This window comes from Oncorhynchus nerka, linkage group LG18 (genome assembly GCF_034236695.1).
Source record: "Oncorhynchus nerka isolate Pitt River linkage group LG18, Oner_Uvic_2.0, whole genome shotgun sequence".
NCBI lineage: Eukaryota > Metazoa > Chordata > Actinopteri > Salmoniformes > Salmonidae > Oncorhynchus > Oncorhynchus nerka.
The window spans coordinates 49,205,467-49,216,743 of NC_088413.1; the positions used below are offsets into that span (position 1 = coordinate 49,205,467).

Genomic DNA, 11,277 nt, shown 5'->3' on the forward strand with positions numbered 1-11,277 from the left:
TTGCAGACGACACTACAGTATTGGGCTTGATTACCAACAACGACGAGACAGCCTACGGGGAGGAGGTGAGGGCACTCAGAGTGTGGTGTCAGGAAAACAACCTCTCACTCAACATCAACAAAACAAAGGAGATGATCGTTGACTTCAGGAAACAGCAGAGGGAGCACCCCCCCTATCCACATCGAAGGGACAGCAGTGGAGAAAGTGGAAAGTTTTAAGTTCCTCGGTGTAGACATCAACGACAAACTGAAATGGTCCACCCACATAGACAGTGTCGTGAAGAAGGCGCAACAGCGCCTCTTCAACCTCAGGAGGCTGAAGAAATTTGGCTCGTCACCCAAAACCTTGACTAACTTTTACAGATCCACAATCGAGAGTATCCTGTCGGGCTGTATCACAGTCTGGTACGGCAACTGCTCCATCAACCGCAAGGCTCTCCAGTAGGGCTGGGCGGTATACTGTAGTTTACTATATACCAGTATTGATGCACAGAACGGTTTGGGTTTTTACTTTACCTTCTCGGTATTTGAATGTTTTGTTTGTTAAATGTGATACGCAGTGTGTAACGTCCATTTTTATATTTTACTACCTTACTTGATCCATCCTTCTCCGCTCTCTCTCTCCATGCCGCCTTCCACACAGACCTAGTTCCACCCTGTCACTCAAGAAGCGCATTTGTTGTTGCTTGACCACAAGACACTTTCATTCAGTATGCATGGTTAATGCAGCACATGCAACAATGTTGATGACATAGATGTTGTTCCCAAATGGATCTTAATATAAATCCACAAGCGTTCTATAATTACAATAGCAGTTTGTGTTTCTTACATCTGCAAACAGCTAGTTTGTATTTTCTTAGCATGTTAAGCTAAATCGTGTTAGCCACTAATGATAATTGCTTGTTAGCTAATAAAAGTACTGAGTCAGAGCAAAAAGGTTGCTAGCTAAAACAGCCTGATACCAGTGCTGGTGGAGGCTTAAATCAGCATGTTGTTTGTGCAACAGTATCTTCTAAATCAAAAGAGGAATAGGCGAAGCTTGAATATGTTGGATACATGAATAAAGATGTAATGTAGCCAAAGATTATAGGGTCCCATAGGAAACACTGAACATCACTTTGGTTCCTACCCTGTCACAATAACTCATTCATGACATTTTCATTCGTTGTCATATTAATTTTCACAAAGTCTGCTGCCTCAGTTTGTATGATGGCAATTTGCATATACTCCAGAATGTTATGAAGAGTGATCAGATGAATTGCAATTAATTGCAAAGTCTCTCTTTGCCATGCAAATGAACTAAATCCCCCAAAAACATTTCCACTGCATTTCAGCCCTGCCACAAAAGGACCAGCTGACATCATGTCAGTGATTCTCTTGTTAACACAGGTGTGAGTGTTGATGAGGACAAGGCTGGAGATTACTCTGTCATGCTGATTGAGTTCGAATAACAGACTGGAAGCTTCAAAAGGAGGGTGGTGCTTGGAATCATTGTTCTTCCTCTGTCAACCATGGTTACCTGCAAGGAAACACGTGCCATCATCATTGCTTTGCACAAAAAGGCCTTCACAGGCAAGGATATTGCTGCCAGTAAGATTGCACCTAAATCAACCATTTATTGGATCATCAAGAACTTCAAGGAGAGCGGTTCAATTGTTGTGAAGAAGGCTTCAGGGCACCCAAGAAAGTCCAGCAAGCGCCAGGACCGTCTCCTAAAGTTGATTCAGCTGCAGGATTGGGGCACCACCAGTACAGAGCTTGCTCAGGAATGGCAGAAGGCAGGTGTGAGTGCATCTGCACGCACAGTGAGGCAAAGACTTTTGGAGGATGGCCTGGTGTCAAGAAGGGCAGCCAAGAAGCCACTTCCTCTCCAGGAAAAACATCAGGGACAGACTAATATTCTGCAAAAGCTACAGGGATTGGACTGCTGAGGACTGGGGTAAAGTCATTTTCTCTGATGAATCCCCTTTCCGATTGTTTGGGGCATCCAGAAAAAAGCTTGTCCGGAGAAAGCATCCTGAGACAATTCATGTGTGGGGTTGCTCCACAGTCACCCCTTTTAGATTTGTGTGTATTAAGTAGTTGTTGGGGAATTGTTAGATTGCTTGCTAGATATTACCGCTCTGTCAGAACCAGAAACACAAGCATTTCGCTACACTCACATTAACATCTGCTAACCATGTGTATGTGACCAATACAATTGGATTTGATTTAAGTGTGAGAATTATACCTTGACATTTTTCCATTTTTCTCACAGGACCTCCTATGTGTGCACATCTTTTATGGGCTGAATAGAAAGGGACATCTGTTACAAAACACCAAAAAGTGTAATGACATTCGGCAATTGTCATTGGGTCTCCAGTCTCCACTCTCGAATTAATTGATGTGTCTTCCTGACCCACTTGTCATCTCCCCAGCCACATGAATATATATTTTTTTTAAGTTAAAAACATGACACAGAGGTGAGGAGGTTTGTTTAATTTGGTACAAGCTTTTATTTGTTTTATTTTACCACTGTAGCCATACAAATGGCATTTTAAACATATAGGAGAATGATTAAATGTGCATTATTTAGAGACCCGATAGAGCTACACAAAAAAATTGGGAATTAACTAAATGTATCTGTTGTGATTTCTTTATGCCTTAATCAGGTACAGTACGACCTGTCCCCAAAATACCTCAAGCTGATATGTTGTAAAAGCAGATATCTGCTGTTGTAACTGTATTACAGCTGAAGCACTAATGTGTACAAGGTTGAAGCGTAGGAGGAAAAGCATCAGCTGTCCTCTCGCTCTCCTAGCAACCATTAGTCTGGAGCACTCCCAGCCTGATACCAACATGCCAGCACACATGCTGCTCTAGGAACACTGTTTAGCAAACCCACAGAATGTATTACTCTTCTAGGAACACTGTTTAGCAAACCCACAGAATGTATTACTCTTCTAGGAACACTGTTTAGCAAACCCACAGAATGTATTACTCTTCTAGGAACACTGTTTAGCAAACCCACAGAATGTATTACTCTTCTAGGAACACTGTTTAGCAAACCCACAGAATGTATTACTCTTCTAGGAACACTGTTTAGCAAACCCACAGAATGTATTACTCTTCTAGGAACACTGTTTAGCAAACCCACAGAATGTATTACTCTTCTAAGAATACTGTTTAGCAAACCCACAGAATGTATTACTCTCCTAAGAATACTGTTTAGCAAACCCACAGAATGTATTACTCTTCTAGGAACACTGTTTAGCAAACCCACAGAATGTATTACTCTTCTAAGAGTACAGTTTAGCAAACCCACATAATGTATTACTCTTCTAGGAACACTGTTTAGCAAACCCACAGAATGTATTACTCTCCTAAGAATACTGTTTAGCAAACCCACAGAATGTATTACTCTTCTAAGAATACTGTTTAGCAAACCCACATAATGTATTACTCTTCTAGGAATACTGTTTAGCAAACCCACAGAATGTATTACTCTTCTAGGAACACTGTTTAGCAAACCCACAGAATGTATTAGTCTTCTAGGAACACTGTTTAGCAAACCCACAGAATGTATTACTTTTCTAAGAGTACTGTTTAGCAAACCCACAGAATGTATTACTCTTCTAAGAATACTATTTAGCAAACCCACAGAATGTGTTACTCTTCTAGGAACACTGTTTAGCAAACCCACAGAATGTATTACTCTCCTAAGAATACTGTTTAGAAAACCCACAGAATGTATTACTCTTCTAAGAATACTGTTTAGCAAACCCACAGAATGTGTTACTCTTCTAGGAACACGGTTTAGCAAACCCACAGAATGTATTACTCTCCTAAGAATACTGTTTAGCAAACCCACAGAATGTATTACTCTCCTAAGAATACTGTTTAGCAAACCCACAGAATGTATTACTCTTCTAAGAATACTGTTTAGCAAACCCACAGAATGTATTACTCTTCTAAGAATACTGTTTAGCAAACCCACATAATGTATTACTCTTCTAAGAATACTGTTTAGCAAACCCACAGTATAAAAATAAATAAAGTCTCACACTCTAGCCTATACAGTATATGCTCCCAACAATTGAATGGGTAAACCTAACAACCAATGTTTCGGCAACGCAGTGTCATCTTCATGGTTGAAACCCACAGTATAACATGATATAACTAACAACTGTCTTTTTTATTTTGTAATTGCACAAATCACATAAATTGTGTGAAACATGATTGGCCTACTGGTAGATGAAATTTCATGGGAAAGATTGAACACTGTAGGCCTAATCTGTCGTGGCTAATTATAGTTGCAGCATCCAATGTATTATATATATATATTTTTTATTTTACTGTAATGCTGTTAACTGAGATCAGTTTCCCCCTCTCCAATCACTCATATAGGAACAGCAAAGACCATCTACAGGTGTTGTTGCAGACTGAACAGGTCAGAGGTTTGGTATTTTACGTAAATCTTTGCAGCAATAAGTATATCTTACGTTTGGTATGGTTACTAGAGGTCGACCGATTATGATTTTTCAACGCCGATACCGATTATTGGAGGACCAAAAAAGCCGATACCGATTAATCAGACGATTTTTTAAATATTTTTTATTTGTAATAATGACAATTACAACAATACTGAATTAACACTTATTTTAAGTTAATATAAAACATCCATAAAATCAATTTAGGCTCAAATAAATAATGAAACATGTTCAATTTGGTTTAAATAATGCAAAAACAAAGTGTTGGAGAAGAAAGTAATGTGTGCCATGTAAAATATGTGCCATGTAAAAAAGCTAACGTTTAAGTTCCTTGCTCAGAACATGAGAACATATGAAAGCTGGTGGTTCCTTTTAACATGAGACTTCAATATTCCAAGGTAAGAGGTTTTAGGTTGTAGTTAATATAGTATTTATAGGACTATTTCTCTCTATACCATTTGTATTTCATATACCTTTGACTATTGGATGTTCTTATAGGCACTATAGTATTGCCAGTGTAACAGTATAGCTTCCGTCCCCCTCCTTTCCCCTACCTGGGCTCGAACCAGGAACACATAGACAACAGCCACACTCGAAGCATCGTTACCCATCACTACACAAAAGGGGAATAACTACTCCAAATCTAAAAGCGAGTGACGTTTGAAACAGTATTAGTGCACACCCTGCTAACTAGCTAGCCATTTCACATTGGTTACACCAGCCATTAGGCTGATAGGCTTGAAGTCATAAACAGCGCTGTGCTTGCGAAGAGCTGCTGGCAAAACGCACGAAAGTGCTGTTTGAATGAATGATTACGGGCCTGCCGCTGCTCAGTCAGACTGCTCTATCAAATCTGACTTAATTATAACATAATAACACACAGAAATACGTGCCTTTGGTCATTAATATGATCGAATCCGGAAACTATCATTTCGAAAACAAAACGTTTATTATTTCAGTGAAATACGGAACCGTTCGGTATTTTATCTAACGGTTGGCATCCCTAAGTCTAAATATTCTTGTTACATTGCACAACCTTCAATATATGTCATAATTACGTAAAATTCTGGCAAATTAGTTCGCAATGAGCCAGGCAGCCCAAACTGTTGCATATACCCTGACTTTGCGTGCAATGAACGCAAGAGAAATGACACAATTTCACCTGGTTAATATTGCCTGCTAAACTGGATCAGTAGTTATAACTAGTGATTATGATTGATTGTTTTTTTATAAGATAAGTTTAATGCTAGCAAGCAATTTACCTTGGCTTCTACTACATTTGCGTAACAGGCAGGCTACTCGTGGAGTGCAATGGTTAGAGCGTTGGACCAGTTAACTGTGCGGTTGCAAGATGGGAACCCCTGAGCTGACAAGGTGAAAATCTGTCGTTCTGCCCCTGAACAAGGCAGTTAACCCACAGTTCCTAGGCAGTCATTGAAAATAAGAATGTGTTCTTAACTGACTTGCCTAGTTAAATAAAAGGTATATAAAAATAAATAAATAAATAATCTGAAATCGTTGCCCAAAAATACCGATTTCCGATTGTTATGAAAACTTGAAATCAGCCCTAATTAATCGGCCATTGCGATTAATCGGTCGACCTCTACCAGAGACAGGTTACTTCAGCCTCCTGTTGCACCTTCTTCACCACACTGTCTGTGTGAAGGGACCATTACAGTTTATCAGGGATTGGCACACCGAGGATCTTGAAGATTTTGATAAGTTATGTCATCCAATTCGTATGCTATTGTACCGATAGGATAAGACATATGATAGTCTACTACTATACATCTTAATTCGTATGATATTATACGACCGCTATTCCATTCCTGATATACCCTAATGCAACGGAATGTATCATACTAATGCCATGTACAAAAATGGATGGAATTCTGTTCGCCATATGTCCTTTTTACGCAGTGTTGACCCACTACTGGTTGGACAAGTGTGTGTAACGCAAGATGGGGGAGAGCCTCTCTCTCATCAGAGATCACATTTATTTTGGGATATAACCTTTTCATTCAAAACATGAGAAACATTGTTTCAGGTGATAATAAAACATGTTTTGTTTAGTTACTTTTTCCTCAACTTGTTTGTCTGACTTCCTAGCTTACTTCCTTCCCAACTCAAGCTAGTTTACACAGAGCAACTAACGTTAGCTAGCTATCTGAAAGCTAGGCTGAACCCACTGGGAAACGTTGTTTCCAAGTCATTTCAATGAAATGGCGTTGCACTAACATGGACTAGACGTTAAATTGACATCTGTGCCCAGTGGGAAGTTACTGTAGCCACACCTAATAATTACCATCACAATAAACTTTTCAGAATTAAAACCATATGCTACAGTCATATAGTATAATTGTCTTGACATCCAAAGTTGTATTATTCAACATTATTATTAAAAATAGTAGCCTACTCATTTATAGTAGGCTACATTCTGTGGTTTGGTAGCCTAACTCTGTTCTATTGATGGACTCTGGCCAGATGGAAGACAATGCAGAGTTCGGAAAAATTCTAAGTATGCTGCATCCGTTTCGCAATGGAGCATCGGACCAAGGGGGAGCAGCGATGCCACTCTGTTGCCGAAATTGATGACATCTGGTGCAATGCAGCAGACTGCAAAATTGGGATGCGAATGGGACATTCATTAACACATTTACGTACCAATTGAAACGTAATGCCCTGAGACCAGGTTGGTTGAATTGCTCCTCTAATCACTTGGGCCTACTTTTTTAAACGTATACAATTAGGTTTAGGGTGTGTTCGTAAATTCAATCTGGAGTGAGCTCTGGAGTTCCTCTATTCAGAGCGTTGTCAGATTGTCCGTTCGTAAATTCAGTGTTTCGCTCTCGGAGCGCACACTGGACGCTCTGGCCAAGGAGTAGGGTTGATCCGAGGGTTCTGACTCACAACAGAAGCCAAGCACCCAAGCTAACTGGCTAATGTTGGCTAGCTACTTCCAGACGCAAATGAGTACACCTCACTCCATTTTACTCCCCATAGCAGAGCTGGTTAGGCTGTTTTAATGTTATCTAGAGCATTGGTGACTGTAACTGTGCAGCTGGCAACAATTTAATTACACTTTTCCCAGACGTTTACTGATACCGGCCACATTCAACTGTGGTTGAGCGTTCATAAATTCGTCAGCTATTCTGCGCTCTGGCACACTCAGACGAGAGTGCTCTGAAATCGGAGTAGATAGCCAGTTTGAATTTACGAACGCACACTCAATTAGCCATACTTTGAATCTTGAGCTTTTTGGTGAATTCCTTACACGAGGTTGTCAAATTGCCTTATCCATAAAATGTACTTCTTTATTTGTCTCTAACAGAATGGAAGTATAGTTGGTGGAAAATTATATTTGAATTGAGTCAATATTTCGGATGTTTGGCAGGATAGCCCAGTGGTACCCAAGCTTAATAAACTTTCGATAAGAAAGCATGAGGGGAAGGCCTACCCTCAATTTCGCTCCTCGTCACCGCTCAGCTGTCCATTCTTCTCCCACCACCCTGTCTCAATGATGAGAGCTATTGCCACGTTAACGTCCTAGTAGGAACTACGAAACTCAAAACATGTGTGACTTGCTAACTGGTGGAACACGGCAAGTGTACCACCAGTTAGCAAGTAGGACATTTCAGAGTTCCGACTAGCACATGAACACGGCATAACATCAGCCATCCAGGCAGGAGGCGGGCTCTGATTACATCCGAACGTTCAAGCGTAACTGACGTATATGGCTTCATCATTATCGTATTTCACCGCTCAAAATATGATATTTTTCAACATTTCTTTGGTTTCTATCATTCGTTTTATTAGGCCAATAATCTCTCGTCATAATTTGCATTCATGACACGATCGGAGATTTGAAGTTGTGGTTTGATATTCAAAACAGGCGTCTGTTTTGCGGTTAGACAAGTAGATTTACTCACCTACAGTATGTCGAGTCTGTATTGTTTTGACTCTCGAGAGATAAATATGAGTGCTCCGCCGGTGATCCGACCTCCGAGTCCTCTGTCCTCCGTGTCCAATGGCATCTCTTTCCAGATCCAGATCGGGCTGAGCCGCGAGCCCGTTCTGTTGGACTCTGTCGACTTCAGTCTCGCTCAAGTCCGGGAGATGGCATGTTACATCGTGGACCAGAAGGTAACTACAGTATATCCTATCACTTCTGTAATGCCATTCTTATCATTTAATTAGATTAAATTAAGCACAGATATAGTTCTTAGTGATTTATAAACTTTTGCACACATGTTGCATTCGGGTATTAGGTATTTAGTTTACTGTATGGCGTGACACAATCCATATGGGATTGATAATTAGGCTGTCTGACCCATACAGTACATTAGGTATGAACTAAAAAAAATCAATCGTTGTCGGTTCCATTTTTATGTTGCACGCAATTAGCAACTCAGAAAAGTCCTTGATGTCACGTTCAATAATTTATTCCAACAAGCAGGACAACAGTTCTATAAGTTACTGTATTTATTGATAATGGAAAGATGTAGGCCTAACAAATATGGTATCATGTAGAGAAAGGAAAAGTTCAACATAAGCTAATGAGAATCCACATATTTAATAAAGTTGCAGTTGATCACTTATCAACAACATGGGAACTACACCATCCTTTCCCTATAATCATCAGGCCTGTAGCCTATACCATGTATGCATGACCATCTACAAAAAATAAAAACTGATGTTTTATTGGCACACACTGGATAGGTGCAGTGAAATGTGTTGTTTTACAGGGTCAGCCATAGTAGCACAGCGCCTCATGAGCAAATTAGGAGTAAGTGCCTTGCTCAAGGGCACATCGACAGATTTTTCACCTTGTGGGCTCGAGTATTCGAACTAGCGACTTTTTGGTTACTGGCCGAACGCTCTAACACTTAGGCTGCGGCTGGTGGCCTATAGGCAGGTAGCGTATCAGTTAGGATAGTTGGGCCAGTTACCGAAAGGTCGCTGGTTTGAATCCCCAAGCCAACTAGGTGAAAAATCTGTCTGTGCCCTTGAGCAAGGCACTAAACCCTAATTGCGCCTGTAAGTTGCTCTGAATAGGAGTGTCTGCTAAATAACTAAAATGTATTTGCAAAATGTAAGTCTTAGGTAATATTAACCCCTTTCATATCTAAACATAAACCTGTCTTCTTTACCATTCCGTCTTCCTTATACTGAATTTTGTTCATATCTGAAAGGGGCAAGGGTTAAAAAACACGGTACCTTAAATCCAAAATGGAAAATTATATCTCACAGTTTTATGTAGGCTTACATATGTTGTAACTTCATAGTTCCATTTGGGGATAACATCTTGAGAGTCTCACTTCATTTGTTTATTTCTGTTTCAACATGATCATGTTTCCACAGGCCCCCCCAGGTTATTCTAATTGGTATTATACGTTTTGGGTGATACATACAAAGTGCCAGGGTTGCACTTCTGTCATCCCTTCTGTCATCCTAATGGTGTGTGAGGGTAAATTAGATTGTTCTTAATTAAGTAACGAACAGCTCCTATATGAACTACAGGTATAGGAGGCTATACCTCAACACCTTGTAGACACATTTTATCACAGAGAGAGGATATCTTGTGTATAGCTGCTCAGAACACTTAACACTTTAAATAGTATGAAGTGAAATCTTTAATTTGTGTGTGGGTGTGTTTGTTTGCGTATATGCTGTGTAAAGTGAGACAGCTAGACTGTGAGGATGACGAGAAAATTAGTTTGATTTATACAGCAGCATATCCTGGATGGAATGAGTCAACTTGATAGAAGTTAGGATTTGTCCCTAAACCTTATGATAAAGTGGCTAGAATTAGATTAGTCATCTAATTGCAACTTTACTGAAAGCTAGTTTGGCATGATGATTGCACTTTCTAGGCTAAATTAACTCTTTGAATATGCAGTAGTTGCATCACGTTTGACAGCTTCAATGTCCAATCAAAGTGTAGAGTACTACTCTGAGAGTTCTCTGGGTCTTCTTTGTGCTGATTAGAATTCCTGTTTTAGATCAAAGTCTAAAACTAACGCCCATTAAGGCGTTAGTAACGGCTCCCCAATTGTGATTGGTCAACAAAAAACACTTGGGATTGGTCCTGATTTTTTTTCTTTGTATATATAATCACTACCATTAAAAAGTATGGGGTCAACTTAGAAATATCCTCGTTTTTGAAAGAAAAGCACATTTTTGGTCCATTAAAATAACATCAAATTGATCAGAAATACTGTGTAGACATGGTTAATGTTGTAAATTACTATTGTAGCTGGAAACGGCTGATTTTTTAAATGGAATATCTACATAGGCGTACAGAGGCCCAAAATCAGCAACCATCACTCCTGTGTTCCAATGGCACATTGTGTTAGCTAATCCAAGTTTATAATTTTAAAAGACTAATTGATCATTAGTAAACCCCTTTGCAATTATGTTAGCACAGCTGAAAACTTTTGTGCTACTTAAAGAAGCAATAAGACTGTCCTTCTTTAGAAGTATCTGGAGCATCAGCATTTTTGGGTTCGATTACAGGATCAAAATGGCCAGACTGGTGTTTGTCAGCTGCCAGTTGAGGACTTGTGAGGCATCTGTTTCTCAAACTAGACCCTCTAATGTGCTTGTCCTCTTCCTCAGTTGTGCACCGGGGCCTCCCACTCCCAGTAAGTTGACTGTGCCTTTAAACAGCTTGGAAAATTCGCGTTAGAAGCTTCTGATAGCCTAATTGACATAATTTGAGTCAATTGGAGGTGTACCTGTGGTATATTTCAAGGCCTACCTTCAAACCCAGTGCCTCTTTGCTTGACATCATGGGAAAATCAAAAGAA

The 11,277-nt window shown here is 39.8% G+C and overlaps 1 protein-coding gene across 1 annotated transcript in view; it reads right to left on the bottom strand.

Annotated features, from left to right (window-relative positions):
* The window catches only part of g2e3 (G2/M-phase specific E3 ubiquitin protein ligase), an 85,600-nt gene extending 77,583 nt beyond the window's left edge, over nucleotides 1-8,017 (bottom strand). Inside the window, exon 1 of the mRNA XM_029687776.2 lies at nucleotides 7,926-8,017. The gene's annotated coding sequence lies outside the window, so the exon portion shown is untranslated. The remainder of the gene's footprint in view (nucleotides 1-7,925) is intronic.
* Between the last annotated feature and the right edge of the window lie 3,260 nt (nucleotides 8,018-11,277).